Source organism: Dromaius novaehollandiae, chromosome 1 (assembly GCF_036370855.1).
Source record: "Dromaius novaehollandiae isolate bDroNov1 chromosome 1, bDroNov1.hap1, whole genome shotgun sequence".
Lineage (NCBI taxonomy): Eukaryota > Metazoa > Chordata > Aves > Casuariiformes > Dromaiidae > Dromaius > Dromaius novaehollandiae.
Window position 1 is genome coordinate 116142945 of NC_088098.1, and position 17545 is coordinate 116160489.

Here is a 17545-nt window from a genome sequence, read left to right on the forward strand (position 1 = left end):
ACTGTATGCATGGTGACAATCTCACAGGAAAGGCGGGTCTGGAAATTTTCTCACTTTCTTGGTCAAGTTCTGTGAAATTTTAGCTCTGTTGAGTTAAAGTCCTACTCATCCTCAGGATTTTAACCAGACCTTAGCCAGTCTAAACTACCTGGTTAGCGAGTTCAGACTACAGACTTCAGTTAACATTCATTTGGGACGGCTATATTTTCCACATTTGTCTCCCACTACCCTTCTAACATCATGCAGTACAAAATTCAACAATACATTGTAGAATATTGCAGCAGTAAAAACTCCAAATGGAAACTTAATAAATCAGACTTCACTAGTTCTTTCATAACCTACACGCAGCACCTAATAACGCAGAAATTGATAGGATGGTCTAAAAATAACCACACCAAATCAGCATTCTGCTCTTCAAACAAATAGCCCCGATCTTCAGAAAATCTTCCACTATGAGTGTACCTTAGAAAAAAGCTGAAAGAAACTGGGGAGAAAAAAATACTCCTTTCTTGTCCTTATCTCTTCCCATTTGCTCAAATATTTTCTTTCAAAATCACTTGCAAAACACTTATCACTCCAAAGAAGGTAGTTTTGTAGGGTCTCTTTTTTTTTTTTTTTTTTTTTTTTTTTTTTTTTTTTTTTTTTTGCCTCTTCTCATGTTCTTCTCTGTTTGATCATTAGGCCTGGATTAGTGCTACTACGTTACAGATATCTTGCCTCAGCGAGCACTGAGCCACTGGTCCTTCAGGGCTGTCATTGCAATGAAATTGTTCCTCATGCCTGAAAAATTCTGCCACCTCCAAAGACAGACTCCATCCATCTGATGAACCTTTTTAGAAAGGTGTAGGAGCTCAGATATGTCTCCTCACTCTTTCCATCTTGGACCAACAAAACAACTGGGTATCTCCCACCCACCACTTCTGTGATCTGTCCACTGACGTCTTCAACACTTTTTGCTGTTAATCCTTCGCATTCTTGCTTTTAAGTCGTCCCTTTTTCCCTTCTACAGAATTCAGTTCTGGGTCTCCCGGCCCACGTATCTTAGCCTGGTCCTGACACCATGTCACTACTATACTTGAGAAGAAAATCTCATGGAGGCTTTCCAAATGTGGCACTCTGGATGGTGCGGCCCGTAGAAGTGGGGTTTGCTCTGGGGTGTTCCCCAAGAATTAACGAACCCTGGGTGTACCACGGCGGGTGCCACCACACTGTGTGGTTGCTGTAACTGGGGGGCACACCTTCTAACAACCCCGTGATTGACAAGTGCAAACAAAGGAGAAGTGACACCACAGACCTACACCATAGACCTCTCAGTGGCTGTGGAGCCATTCCCTGCTGAACAACCTGTTAATGGGTGTGTTGTTACTCACAGAGCAGGGCTGTGGGCTGAGCAGGAGGTCACCTGCTGATGTGTATGCTGGTATTGACTAGAGCCATAGGGCTTTGGTGTAGCTGTGGGCTAGCATTGTTGTGACTGGGTATAAAAGGGAGTAAGCCACATGTTTGTTGTGAACTTGGACCCATGGTCAGCTGGCCTGCAAACCCAAGGACCCGTGCATCAGCAGGGTCAACAGCGTGGTGAGGAGAAACCAGAGAAAATTAGGTGAAGGGTGACCCATAAAGGGCAAGAGTGGTTGCTATACCATGCACCCATTGCTTGGGAATCTGGGGAAAACTATACTGGAGGGGTGGCTCTCAAGGAAAGGGCGAGAGTAGCTGTTGTACTGTCCACCCGTTGATTTAACTGTAGAACTCTTATACGTATATATATTTTCAGTTTTGTTATATTTCTAGCTTTGCTATACTTTCAGCTTTGTTATAACCTCTTATCTCTAGTAAATTCTCATACTTGACAAATGATGATCTCCTGAGTCCAGTGCAACTAACCCCAGAATCCAAAAAAATCCCCGATGTCCCTCTGTTGGTGCCTTACACCTTTATGCCTCTAAAGCTGCTGTTGCCCATGAAGAACAGCCACCCTGGGACAGCCATTCCTGAGATATGTGAAAAGGAGACATGATGAGGCAAGAAATTTAGTCTATACAGCAGAGCTGGTGGACATAAGTGATGGAATACTGTGCTGCTGTTGGAAGGGGAGAGGAAAGAGTTGTTCAAGTGGAATTATTCCATAGCACCCTAACATGCCCTGAATTTTGCTGTTGCTGAAGTCAACAAAGATGCTTTTCACAATTTTTTTCTTTGTCCCTAACAGCATGCCACCAAACCACCCCCAAATTTCAGAAATGGTGAGGTTAAATTAATTTTTGAACTTAAAGGCATTAAAACGCAAGTATTTTTACTGAAGCATCATAATACATAGAAACGTAAGTATAAATTATTTCCTCAGTGAAAATAGCACCTTGATTACAGAAACTTTAAACATCACATTTTAAAAAGCAAGCTTTGTTTAGTTCACATGCTCTCTTCATTTATATTTCTAAACCCATAAATGCCTTTCTCCCCTTTCCAAACTCGTTTCACTAAAAACATTACAGAGAATCTCCTAACAAGCTAACATTGATCCAATCTGTTGAATGGGTCTAACATTAATCTGCAAAACTGCTTTTCCCTGAGCAGTAGATACTTTCATCCACCATACTATTTAGCTAAAAGACATAAATAAACTGCAATCTCAAATGCAATCCACTGAAAACCTTTTTGCACCAAAGACCTACTACATTTTTTCTTCAATAAATGATACACTAGAGATTTTCTGAAAGAGAAGACTCCTGCTCTTTATACATAGAACATACTGGCACATCTTCAACTGAAGTTGGGACTTTTATCAAATTCTGCTTGGTCACATTAATAGAAATATCTAGAAGGTTTGACTGGAGTGAGTGGAGTCAATGCGAGTTTCCAACATTTGACCAACAGCAGTGATTCTGACCTATAAAGCATTTGAAAGTGATCTTTTCACATTTCCTTCTTACAGAGAAAACTTTTAGTAGCTAATGCAGAGGGGAGAAGTTAATACTATTTTTTATTAAATTGCATTAAGTGTCATATATACTATTTCCCCAGTGTATATTTCTCTTTTCTGCCATTGAGTTAATAATTTTGAGTGAGCTGATGGGGCAAATTAATGACAGTTCCAAATCTCTGCCCAGTATTGTTAACAGGTGTCCTGACTCACTTTTCTCCTTCCACATTTATTTCAAAAGAGTGGCTTAAATGTCAAAAAGAGAATATTTCAATATATTACTGTAGTACCCCAGCATTGATGAAATCAAGTGGGACCTGAGGGAGAAAGGATATTATGACCCCCTTATTTTCTGCCCTTTTCTTCATGGATTGACAAGAGAAGGGGAATTAGTTCCCTGGATTCTCCAGAAATAAATTTTCCCTGCTCTAATGCAATTGGCAACACAGGGATGGAGAGGACAGCTTCTCCTCACCCTCTGAAGGACTTCCGCAGGTTGTTCACCTCGTAACACCCACTGGTGCAGCTGTGGGGCTTTTGGCACCTTCCTGCTTTGGCAGTTCCTAGGAGTTATTGCAGACCTGTGGGGTGAAGAACTGCCCTGCTCCTTCCTGCAGGTGCCCCCCTCGTTGGGCAGCCCAGCTCAGTCCTGGCACAGGCCAAAATGCCTCCTGCTCACAGGGCAGCTGGCGCAATAGCCAGGACTGCTGAGAGCAGCTCTGGCGTTTATAGGCCTTTTTCCACTTGTCCAGAGACAGGAATCAGGACTTCGGAAAAAGATTGCCACTGCTTAAAAATACTATAAGTTGCCTCTAACAATGAAAGTTTCATTTAAAGTATTTAGAATTTATATTTTGGTAGCTATCACCAGCATTTATGTTGCACCTGATAAAATTAAATTCACAGAGAGCTGCAGCTTTTGCTTCTTGAGCTCTGCTTCCCAAGGATCACAGAAATTGTGTCTGTTCTGGGGATATTTTGTCTTTCACTTGGCATTTGTGTACAGGCACACCTTGTTTTATTGTGCTTCGCTTTATCGTGCTTCGCAGATATTGCAGTCTTCACAAATCGAAGGTTCGTGGCAACCCTGTGTCGAGCAAGTCTATCGGCGCCATTTTTCCAACAGCATGTGCTCACTTCGTGTCTCTGTGTTACATTTTGGTAATTCTCACATTATTTCGAACTTTTTCACTATTATTATATCTGTTATGGTGATCTGTAATCAGTGATCTTTGCTGTTACTATTGTAATTGTTTTGGGGCACCATGAACTGTGCTCAAATAAGACAGCGATCATAATTGATAAATGTTGCATGTGTTCTGACTGCTCCACTGACCAGCCGTTCCCCTGTCTCGCTCCCTCTCCTCAGGCCTCCCTATTCCCTAAAACACAACAATATTGAAATTAGGCCAATTAATAACCCTACAATGGCCTCTAAGTGTTCAAGTGAAAGGAGAAGTCACACATCTCTCACTTTAAATCAAAAGTTAGAAATGCTTAAGCTTAGTGAGGAAGGCACGTCAAAAGCAGAGACAGGCCGAAAGCTAGGGTTCTTGCACCAAACAGCCAAGTTGTGAATGCAAAGGGAAAGTTCTTGAAGGAAATTAAAAGTGCTACTCCAGCGAACACACGAGTGATAAGAAAGCAAGACAGCCTTATTGCTGATATGGAGAAAGTTTTAGTGGTCTGGATAGAAGATGAAGCCAGCCACAGCATTCCCTTAAGCCAAAGTTTAATCCAGAGCTAGGCCCAACTCTTCAATTCTATGAAGGCTGAGAGAGGTGAGAAAGCTGCAGAAAAGAAGTTTGAAGCTAGCAGAGGTTGGTTCATGAGGTTAAAGGAAAGAAGCCATCTCCATAACATGAAAGTGCAAGGTGAAGCAGCAAGTGCTGATGTAGAAGCTGCAGCAAGTTACCCAGAAGATCGGGCTGAGATAATTGATGAAGGTGGCTACACTAAACAACAGATTTTCAGTGTAGGTGAAACAGCCTTATATTGGAAGAAGATGCCATCTAGGACTTTCATAGCTAGAGAGGAGGAGTCAATGCCTGACTCCAAAGCTGCAAAGGGTAGCTGACCCTCTTGTTAGGGGCTAATGCAGCTGGTGACTCTAAGTTGAAGCCAATGCTCATTTACCATTCTGAAAATCCTTGGGCCCTTCAGAATTATGCTAAATCTACTCTGCCTGTGCTCTATAAATGGAATAACAAAGCCTGGATGACAGCACATCTGTTTACAACATGGTTTACTGAATATTTTAAGCCCACTGTTGAGACCTACTGCTCAGAAAAAAAGATTCCTTTCAAAAGATTACTGCTCGTTGACAATGCACCTGGTCACCCGAGAGCTCTGATGGAGGTGTACAATGAGATTAATGTTTTTTTCATGCCTGCTAACACAACATCCATTCTGCAGCCCATGGATCAAGGAGTAATTTCGATTTTCAAGTCTTATTATCTAAGAAATACATTTTGTAAGGCTATAGCTGCCATAGACAGTGAGTCCTCTGATGGATCTGGGCAAAGTAAATTGAAAGCCTTCTGGAAAGGATTCACCAGGTGCCATTAAGAACATTTGTGATTCGTGGGAGGAGGTCAAAATATCAACATTAACAGGAGTTTGGAAGAAGTTGATTCCAATCCTCAGGGGTGACTTTGAGGGGTTTGAGATTTCAGTGGAGGAAGTAACTGCAGATGTGGTGGAAATAGCAAGAGACCTAGAATTAGAAGTGGAGCCTGAAGATGTGACTGAATTGCTGCAACCTCATGATAAAACTTTAACGGATGAGGAGCTGTTTCTTATGGATGAGCAAAGAAAGTGGTTTCTTGAGATGGAATCCACTCCTGGTGAAGATGCTGGAACATTGCTGAAATGACAACAAAGGATTTAGAATATTACATGAACTTAGTTGACAAAGCTGCAGTTGATAAAGGGTTTGAGAGGACTGATTCCAATTTTGAAAGAAGTTCTGTTGTGGGTAAAATGCTATCAAACAGCATCGTGGGCTACAGAGAAATCCTTCGTGAAAGGAAGAGCCAATCGATGTGGCAAACTTCATTGTTGTCTTATTTTAAGAAATTGCCACAGCCACCCCAGCCTTCAGCAACCATCACCCTGATCAGTCAGCAGCCACCAACATAAAGGCAAGACCCTCCATCAGCAAAAGGATTATGACTCAGTGAAGGCTCAGATGATGGTTAGCATTTATTAGCAATAAAGTATTTTTTAATTAAGGTATGTACATTGGTTTTTTAAACATAATGCTATTGCACATTTAATAGACTACAGAATAGTGTAAACATAACTTTTATATGCACTGGGAAACCAAAAAATTTGTGTGATTCACTTTATTGTGGTATTCACTTTATTGCGGTGGTCTGGAACCAAACCCGCAATATCTCTGAGGTATACCTGTAATCTATTTTATATATCCACAAATAATAAAATATGGCATGCTATCTGTCAAAACAATATAGGGGATTTTGACTGTGCAAATAAAAATAGCTTTATAGATGCATTCATGTTGGTACTTAATTAAAAAAGCCTGGAAGATTTTAATATGTGTGTATTGCTTGCATGTGCGCATATATATATATATATATATATATGTGTGCATTTTTAATCATCTAAGTTACTGGGTTTTATTTATTTATATTTATTGTTTCTTCTGTGGCAATGTACAGCACTCTCAGCCCTGGTAGGGGCTGCATGGTCTCAGGGCACAGATGCAGGCAGTGCTGGAAATGAAGTGGGATACATCACTGTGCCATAGCCCCATTTTTCAGAACTCCACAATCAGGCGTTAGCAGACTTTCATCTCCTCTCTGTATGTGTGAGAGGAATAGGTTGAGTACTGGATTGCTTCTTTTTCTTGTCCATTTCAATCACTATCCACAGGGAGAGCCTCTCCCTTCTATGGAGAGCTTGTCTTAGAAAAAGCAGACAGATGAGCAGCAGAGCAGGTCATGGTCAAGGCAAACATGGAAAAGAAGCTTTCTATTTTTTTCTTGATGTTGATCATGTTTGATTTTTATTATGGGCATAAGAGCTAAAGGGAATACTAGGTGAGTAAGTTAGGATATAAGTGTTAAGAGAAGGAAAGAAGTGGAAGGAAGCCTATTAAGAAGGAAGGCGGGAGGGGGAAAATGGGAGTCCTAGAAGGAAAGATGTGGGGAACAGGCAAGTGGGGCTGGAGTGGAGGCACCAATAAGCAAACAAAAATATTTAGCATTCACATATCTCAGAAATAGCATGCTCTTTTGATTGCAACTCAAGAACCAAAAAGTTTCTGAATTAAGAGCAGAGAGGTGGCACACAGCAGGGAGGGAAAGGAAGGATTTCTTTACTTGGGCTGTGAAAATGGGGCTTTCCCATTGACAAATAACCCCTGCCATTGCTGGGTTTTCAGCAAGGCCAGATCTCCACGCTGACATACTGCCTATAGATAGCAGAGCTGTAAGATCACTGTGTCGTGGGTAGACTTGCAGGAACTTTGATTTTTGGACTCCTCCGTGTTCAGAGTAGGAGGTACCTGTGTACATTTACTTTTATATATGCATAGAAGTACAATCAGCCAGCCATCTCGGACAAAAGCAGCAAGTGCAGTAAATCAGAGAGCAAGCAATAAGATTAAAATATACATGCCAATTAGAAACAAGGCAGGTAGCAATCCTAATCTAAGGTTGTTTAAGTATCAAATCCAAAGGGAATGTGTCTTGCCTTCCAGGCCCATGCTTTACCCTACCCTTCGCCAGCTCTGCAAGGCTGGGGGATCAAAGTTGCCATGGCAGGTTGAGTGAAGATCCGGCGTCAGTTGTGACAAAGTCTTGACCCACTTGTGGCTTTCAACAGGCAACAGAAGGGGTTCTAAAGCCAGCAAAGGATGAGGAATACAAAGATCACATGGCTTCAGTGACTGGTCCATTGTATTGCAAAGTGCCATTAGTGCGTGTGAGCCAGTGCTCACATGCTTTCACCTCTTGGCCCACAGCATGCCCTGGAGGTGCAGATCTCTACAGGGAGGACACATCTCCAGGCAAGAGGCATGGGAAAGCAGGATAAGACACCACTCTTGCTCCTCTGTAACCAAGGCTATGCTATGTAAAGACACCTCTGTGCCAGTCTAACATCCATCATCGCTAACAGTGCTCTGCTCTGACCAATTTCTTGGTAGGGTGCAAAAGCTAGCACAGAGACATGTATCTAACACCTAGTATCCATGTGTCTGGTAAAGAGGTGCATGAGCTGGGCCAAGTGTTTCCAAATGTCAGTAGATTGTACAGTGCAGATATTTACCCTAATGTTAGTGATAAGCTGAACAGTCAGTGCCTGCAGCAGGCTCTTCACCAGTTCTCCCCTTGCAACTAACATCACTTTGGTCTTGCTGGGATAGAGATTAAGCAGTTCACATCCAGCCGTGTTCAGCTCCTGGGAGGCCTGCCCATTCTGTTGACTTTGCGGATTGGACCACGTCCTTTAATATTCTGATGTTTGAAACAAGCCTCTGATGTAATACATTTCCTATAATTACTAAAGGAATTGTACATGAAAACAATTCTAGTATTGAATGAAACCAAGTTAAGGACAAATGTTCTTGGAGAATTAGCCTGAAGTTCCCATGTACAAAGAAATTTTATTACCCTCAAACCTATGCCTTAATATGATATTCTTTTATGGTTGCTTTAGTAAGCCTAAGCCAACACAAATTGCATTTCTGTAAGTAACTTGAATACATTTTTAAAGCGACTTTCCTCTGCCGTATTCTAATTAAACTGCTCTGTTGCATCTGTAAACCAATTTCTTGCATGTTTAGCTTTTTGCTTCTCATATGGCTAATGATGCTGAAGACCTTGATATTGCCATTATAATGTATGTTGAAAACAGTCCACATATCCTCCATCCCCGCCTGGACTTTCATATTATCCTGACTCTTGACTAATTCACATTCTGTCCACTCCATTGTGTTGCTGCATGAATGCTCTCTGCAACTAGCTGATGACTGTCCCATTATTTGACCCAGTAGAAACACTTTACTGCCTTTTCTGTAGGAAACAGAAGAGGATAAGATATCTCAGCCAAAATCCCTCATTTCTCTGTGTTGTGTCAGAATATTAGGGCTGGCATTTGCTAAAATGCCTCTTTGGAGAAACCACTATATACAACAAGACTCAAATTGGCTCTTAGCATATTTTTTTCCTCTCTAGCCATGACACTGATAGCTAGCTATGTAAATCAAAACCAAGGTCAGGAGAAGATGATCCTATCTGAAACAGCACTGTTGTCATTAAGCAATCCACTGCCAGTATTTCTAGATCCCTTCTGACTTGTTGTGGTTCTTAATTAGCTTGAAGTAGAGGTAACTGAAATAATCTGATTGATTTAGGGCAACCTCTATAGCTGTGATACCATGATACTTAGTGCAATGTTTTTTAAGAAAGGATGAAATGCCATCACAAGCTGAGAAATTAATCAGCACAGTTATTTTTACTCCTTTGGATTGCTTAAGACTTCCTCCACCATACTAATACCTGATTCTTCCCTATTTGTGTATCCTAAACACTGCTGTGAATACGCTGATTTTCTCACTATGTTTGATGGAATTTTTTTCAGTTAATTATGGATCTAGCTATTTGAATAAGGAGGAAAGAAGAATGGGAATGTATTTCACCACAATAAACAAAATATCAAAGAAAATATTAGGGAACAGTTCATTGTTTCATGCCTCTAAGTGGGTATATTTGGAAGTTTCCCTGATTATCCATATTGACAGTATTAAAAATTGTACACAGAACTTTGGTAGGGACAATGCAGTGTAATTCCCTATGTCCTTCATGGACCTATGCCACTTTTTGCCAGTGAGGCACAGCCCATTTCAAGCTATAACCCTACTGCCTTTCGGAATGGAGTGTACCTGGAGCTATGTTAATGACAGCAAGAGAAAATTAAATCCTACAAACTGATGGAGTTTTCCCATTTGATTTAAGGCATTAGTGTTACGAGCCCAGACAACTTGAAATCCAGACATAATGACTTGAAATCAATCAGTTTCTTATCCTAAAATGCAATACAATCCCAGGACCAGAAAAGCCTACCTGTCTTCCTGGAAGAGTGCCATACTGAACTACTGTTATCCCCTTGTTGCAGTGAAGAGAGTATTTTCAAGGTCTGTAATATAACACTAAAGTTTAGCTGAAGTATCCGTGGAGCAATAAAACAGCCTGAGATAAATACCTCTTAGACCAATATCAGTGAAGTATTTGCCTTCCTGGATTTGGGATTAAACTGGTGACACTGGCTTTCAAAAATCTCATTTTTCCTCAGATTACATATAATACAAAAAGCAACCAGAGGCCAGAAATCTTCCCTTATTTCCTTATTGATATTTTTATGATCAGGATCCTCAGCTGGTGTTTACTGAAGTTGATTTCAGTTTTTTCTCAGTGGAGCTGTTTTTGTTTTGAGATTTGCTGATTAGCACTCACATATCCCCTGATGTTACTTAAGACTGCATTATCTCCAGAGTAGGGCTTTTTATTAGCTTTACTAATTTTCCGATAACCTTGCTGGACTATTTCATGTTTACGTATTTTATGGAAAAATATTGATTAAAAAATCCACCGAAAAAAGAAGAAAGGAATAGCATGGTTAAGATATTTTAGCTAACATACCTCCAAGTGCCCACTTCTGAAGATCACCTGGCATTTCTTGGAATAGAAAAAGCTGCTTTGGGTGGGTTGTATCAGAGTGATGGGACAAGGCTAACCTCTCCGCTTGTGGCCATCCCAGAAACCAAAATACAGGACATGTTTGGTGCCTTAGACTACTGGCGACCTCTCGGTCCCAGAGTAATTTCCTCCCCAAGAAAGCATTTACAAGTTCTCCAGTGTTTCTAGGACACAAGCAAACCGGAGAAGATGTCAGATGTTCATCATGAGGCTGTTTGCATCCAGAGTGCCCTTCTAGGACGTAAAAGTTGATCAGTTTTTTCTTTTCCACATTCAGAATTTTCAGAGGGTTTAATCAAAAAGTTTCTTAAGAGAAAAGTTAGTCAATATAATCAATTGAAAACGAAATATTTTAAGAGCATATCACCTTTATTCCATTAATGTTCATCTTGACCTTCAAAAACATGTATTTTTAATTGCATGACTAATGAAAGTTTGAAATAAATTCAGCAATGTTAGTTCCATGTTCAAAACAGAGCAGCATCCCTGTCTGAAGCCAGATTAATAACGGGGCAAGAGCTTTGTGCTCCAAAATCTTTTAGGCATTTTAAAAATTTCCTCTGTGGAACAGCAAAATAGAGTATAAAATTGCTCAGCTTTGTACTTCCTTCAACATAAAAAGTGTGACATTTGCTTTCATCTCATAAATGGTTTGTTTTCTGTTCTTTTCTAAAGTATTAACATTGATTGATACTGGTTGGTTATTGCTCTTGGTTCTCTAGGAAAAAAAAACGTCATGGAAAGTGTTTCTATTAAAAGACTAAAACTGGAGTGATGCCTATTTCTGTCTTTACAGGGCAAGTGTCCCATATAAAATTTGACTTTTAGGAATCTCAGTTCCTCTGTGAACTGAAGCTGAGAAGGACACGGAAGAGTAGTTCCCTGTCACAAAGGTATTCAAACACAAATTCAGAGATCTTGAGTGTGAATTTAAGAGATTTTTACATACTTTTGAAGTGCAAACCAAAGAAATTATTATGAGAACAGCTGCCAGGGATGGGACTGCAGGTCCATGAGCCCAGTATCTGGTCTCTCACCAAGACCAGCAGCAGATCTGTAGGGCGGGAATGCAAAAAGTGTCGTAAGAGCGAAACATGTCCCCTGATATCATCCTAGCTCTTGCTATCTGTGACCCAGGGACTTCTCAGTGTAGCTGTGCCAAGTTCTGTGGAGTTGTACTGATTTAATCCACTGTGAAGCCTAGTGTCTGCCATACTCCATATATATATGCTATTTGTATATGTGTTACATATTTCATAGTGCAGCTACAGAAGCAGGTCAAGGAGAGTTTGAAGGGTTGTGATGTTTTCTAGAAAAAATTGGCGTGTGAAGAACATCTTGGTGCCTTGGGGCACTAGACTGTCTGAATATTGTACATAATTTTAAAATGTCTTTTTAATACTTTAGTTCTGGAAAAAACATGAGGGCTACCTCTTTCATCCCCCTCCCTCTGCAAGCACATCAGAGGTTCACCTAAATTAACAGGCTTTCACTTCATTAAGGATGTGACAAAGAAGTAGTCTTATGTTTCAAGGGTCACCAGTCTCTGGACTTTTCTCCCCAAATAAATGTAGCATACGTCTAGCAAATCTCAGAATCTCTTCATTTGTGTAGGTGGTGAGGACAACTGATTTCAGTGGAACAATTCGAGAATAAAGAGCACTTCTCATGGTGAGTAAGGCTTGGCCCCTTATAACCACATGAAAAGGGAAAACAGACTGGGAGACAAGGAAACAGAAAAAAGCCATTAATTAACATGCATAACAAAGAAATATACTGTATACAATATTGTAGAATGCACAAGATAAGTGGCAAACATTTGTATCCTTTAATCTTTTCTAATTATAGTAATTACAGTTAAAATTTTTTCCAGACAGAGGCATGATGTTTAAAACTCATGGTAGTGTGGTGGTCTTCTATTTTGAAATTAAGGCAAAGATAAAAATTACTGTTCAGATTCCTGACTTGGCCTATCCCTTTTTAAATATATAATTTATTATACAGTATCTATGCTAAACTTTGCCTTTATTTTTCAAATGAATTTCTGTAACTTAACCAGGAATTCAGTGAGCACTGACGGTTTATTCCCTCATTAATAATGGTTCAGCGGTCATACTAATAGCTATATTGACTAATATTTTCTATAATAATCCTCAAATTTAATTTTTTAGGACTTGGCTAAGTTTGAAAAGATGTCATGCCTGGTTTCTTCCTTCACATTTCTAGAAAGTTTAGCAACAGTGAAAACCACATATTTTTCTTGACTTTACAAAACAACAAGTAAACCTCACAAATATTCCTTTGAAGAGATCTTTCATGTCTCAGAGCACGTATTGTGCAGAGCTGAGAATAAAACTTACTCGCGTATACCCATCCATGCTACCTTTCAGAAAAAAAAGAGGAGAGTTGCTAATTCTGCATGCCTACCTGTAATGTCTGCAGCCTCACCATGAAATAAATATCTTTGGGCAAGCCTTAAGAATCTGAACGGTCAACATTTCACCAGCATGTGGCAGACAACTGGGAGCATAACTTAAGTTTTAGGTGAAAAAAAAGTATTGGAGCATTGGATTTCAAAAGAAAATGTTGGGACCACTCTAAGGTGGCCTATAGCAGAAGAGAAACAGACCTCAGAAACTGCTAGGCAGTTGGAATAGTTATAGAATCTTCTTTTTCAAAAGAAAATGTACTATGTTTGTCTACATAGATGGGCCATAGATTTAAATGTGCTTGGTTTCTTCCCTCTCATAGGGTAAGAGAGAAGAATTTAAACTAGGTAACATCGCTGTAGTCTAGTGTATTTTTGTTATCACATATCAGACCCCCCTCTATTGGCTGGAGATGCTGCACATTTCTCTGACTCACATAACCATCTAAGGATCGGGGATCCTGTCAGTCTGTTCATGCTGTTCAGGAAGCTGTTTCCTCTTCCTATATCATATATAGGACAAAGAACACTGCATCCAAAACATGAACTAAATTTGATGCTATGCCATTTTAAATCTTATCCTCACTTTCCCAGGTCATTCAGTGTTGTACAGCCACAGTCCTTCCTGAGGAAAGTGTGAAACTCCCTCTTCTTCTACCTCATTTGCTCAGCACATGGACTCTAACACTGAAGCTCACGGGAAGCCATTGCATTAAGTACCTGCTAATTACTTAGCTAATAAGCCAGTTTTCTGAGTTTACTAGAGACCTATTTTCTACCAGTCATTGCTCACGGACAACAGCCATTCAAAATGATGCTGCTAGGTAATGGCTGTAGTAAAGTTATGTAGCTATGCAAAGACACCAGTGCCTACCCATGTGGGAGCCTGGATGAATACCAAGCTCAAGTAAATGTGTTAATAGGCTTTGTCATTCCCTATCCATCGTAATGGGGGACGACCCCACTCGTATTCCTAGCTATGCTGTTGCAGTGTATGTGATTATTCTGCCATCTCTAGAGTTGGTCACTAGGAATAGTTGCATCTGGCTACTAAGAGTATGTCATTTTCTTAACAGAAAGTATTACTGTTTAATCTCCTTTCTTAAATTCTGAATGTTCTGATATCCTAATTTAATCCCAGTTTCACAGTTCGGTGACAACTGTGTAGAACTGAAGAGTATAATGTGTGCCCAGAATTTATATTATTTTCTATTATTTTTTTCAAGCACCACCCACTCAGTGTTTTCATATTTACCCCCAGGCTGATACTGTTTTTGGTGCGGCCTTATGACTAGTCAAACATTATTTGCAGCATGACTTTTTGATGCAAGAAAGCTAAGCATGCCCAGAGTTTTAGAGTTCATGTCAAGGCCATTATATTCACACATAGCATCCTGAGAGCTGCTTTTATTGGCACAGGAGTTAGAAGCTTCTACTTCGATTCACTTATAAACCCCATTCTTCACTCTTGCAGTCCATCCTAAGGGAAGTTTAAAGTGGTTTAAAATGGTATCTTGTCCCCAAAACTAGCCCTTTCCTTTTTTCGGTAGAAACACCACAGGACAGTTCATGTTTTTATCTGAATAAGCTGGCAACGAAAATAAATTGTGACTTTTCGAATAAATACACCTATTTTAATCCCACACTGATAAAAAAGTCAACCTTTCTGCCTAGCGAAAAATAAACTAAGTCTTGCTTATGGCAGCAAGATTGTCCCCTTTGAATCTGGATGTTATTGCAATAGAGTAGCTGTCTTCACAGATATAAAAGGTACTTGTAAACCACCAGTGAACTCTGTCTTTGTGAATATAACAGTACTTTGCCCTTATGCAGAATACCTGTAGAACAAAACAGAATGTGTTACTTTCATCTAGAATGTCAAAAGAAACATTTTATTCCTCAAAAAAATGGTCACTAGCTATGTACCATAGAAGTAATAGAGATGAAAAGTGATTCATGCTTTGCCAGACAAGTAAAATTCCTATTGCAGGGGGAAAAGGTTCAAGATATCACTTTAGAGTATTTAAATAAACAGATGTGGCATCAAGCATCGCAAGAAATCAAGACAATGAAGAAACTTTTTCATTTGCCATATAAGCTGAGAAAAATATTGCATTCTGCAATTCATTCTGTGCTCTTCTCTCTACTGGAAGACATATGGCCATTTGTGATACTGAATTATGTTCAAATAATGTTAGGCCCTTCTGACAAATGCTTCCAAAAGGGAACTGAATCTAACTTGACATTTAGTGAAATTAATAATAATCTTAAAATGTATAAAAAGTAGGAAAACTAGAGGGCCAGAGGTCAACAGTCATGCCTATGCTACAAAGCATGTTACTCACCAAAACAGCCTTGCTGAAATCCAGAAGAGGATCCCTAGAGCCAGGTGATACTCAGCAGCAATGATGGTGTCAGGACGTTCCTACTGAAAAAGCAAGAGTCATGAAAGAGCAGCAGCCACGGTAGCAGTGAGTAGGTATGGTCACTTAATGCAGGTTGGAGACTGAGATATCTGTGGACCTTGATTTTGGCTGAGAAGGCCATAGAAGAAGAGTTACAACGCCATGTGCTCCTCAGGAAGCCCCTTCCCTTCCACCTCAGGGCTTGGAGTGATGCAGATGCAGCATCCAGGGACTCCCAAAGTGCTGAGGATGCCCCCCTAACTCGAGACTGCTGCTTCTGTACGCCATTGCCACTGAGAAAGACACGGTAAGGGACCTGCATCTTAGACTCTGGGGCAACAGTGCAGGTGAACATCCTGACTTTGGCTGTGCAGTGAACTGCCATTTAGTGTCATGTGTTTGGCACAAAAAGGCTGTGGTGCATCAGAAAAATTGATGTTGCGCTTTCATTACGAAGAGAAACACTGTCCTAGTTAAGCCTCCCGGTATTTGAGTCTTCTAATAAAGATTGCTGTATTTCATACTTACATTGATAAACGGTTAATTTATCCATTGTGAGGAATGTCTTTGGCTGAGGGTGGATTTTTGGACTGATACAAAACAAAAAAATAAAGTAACATGGAGCTGGGGCAGGAGGTGGCATTTGTACTGAGTAACTTGTGTCGTTGACCTTAAAATGTTTAAGCTAAGAAGTAGGTTACCTCTATATTTAGTCAACAGAAGTGTATTCTTTTGGGAGACAGTTAAAGCAGGAGCCTGGTTTTGGTGCTCTGAGATGCCTCTTTCCTGCCACAGAGCAAGTCTAGTAGATCAGCTTAGTAATCAGGCACCTAAAGTCAATCAATCAACACAAACAGCCACAAAGTATGCCTGCTGATTTAAGTTAAATCATTGATTTTATTTCACCCGATCATCAAAATGATATTCAGAAGAAATAGCAGCTGCGCAGGGCATAAACAGGTGCTCTTGGTCCAGCAGACCTTCACTAGCCTTTGACTGTTTTACATGAAAGAGTCAGAGCTGCAAATTAAAGTTACATGTTCGTCCTAGCGTGCGTACACGATGTTCATCTGTCCTTGTGGGAGTCAGTGTTCAAGATGCTATACATGCAGTGTAATACCTCTGAATGTGTTTATTTAAAGTCAGCCACTGCAAGTTGTTATGCTAAAACCTTGCAGAATGACATGAATTAGGATGAATTGACTAAGCCCTCAGATTTTATTGCCAGGAGCACCCTCTACAGAGAGCCATTGATAGAAAGTGTTGTTTTATTGTTACTAACCTGCATCATTCAAGTTCAGAGCCCCTTGTTTAGGCACAACACAAATATATATAATAACAGACAGTACCTATCCAAAAGAGCTTTCACAGCAGAACACAAAAGACATATGATGGTAGGAAGTATGATTATTTTAATTTTATATAGTAGAAAATAAAGCATATAGAGCTTAAGTATATATACCTAGCATGAAATTGGAAGGAACCCAACAGCCAAGCCAAAATCTGAAACCCAGTCTCCTCAATTCACTTCAGTAATTTAACCCCCTTCTCTCATGCTAGACTAGATGTCATCATGGCAATGACATCTCTTAAATATTGCAAGGGTTTTTTTACTTTGGGGAGGCAAATACCTCTGACCTCAGCACTCACACAATCATACCATATGTCTGTATTCTGAAAATACATGATTTATAGCAATAGCTTTTTCAAAGCCCACCCCTAAAACAGGTTTCAAAAACAATTTAAGCTTTTCAAGTATAATGAGACAAACAACATTTCTCTGGAAAAAAGTGTGAATTGTTAGTAGCCTCACTGTTATGACTTCAACATTTTCAATGATGAGAAAGAAACCAGGTATTTTTATGTAGACTGAAAAATGTTAAATGCTATGTTGAGAAATAAAAGTGGAAAAATGGCAGTGAGAGGAGTCACTTAATTTTATTACGAGGATGCAAATGCACTAAGTGACTGAAGTACATAAAATCCTCATTATATGCCCTTCAGTTTTCTGCTCCTCTGAATTCTTGAATACAGTGACTTTTACAATGCATGCAGAAAAATCAGT

General features: G+C 39.9%; 1 pseudogene; it reads left to right on the forward strand.

The window, feature by feature from the left end:
- Nucleotides 1-4350: 4350 nt before the first annotated feature.
- Nucleotides 4351-6124, forward strand: LOC135327185 (tigger transposable element-derived protein 1-like; annotated as a pseudogene).
- The last annotated feature ends 11421 nt before the right edge of the window (nt 6125-17545 follow it).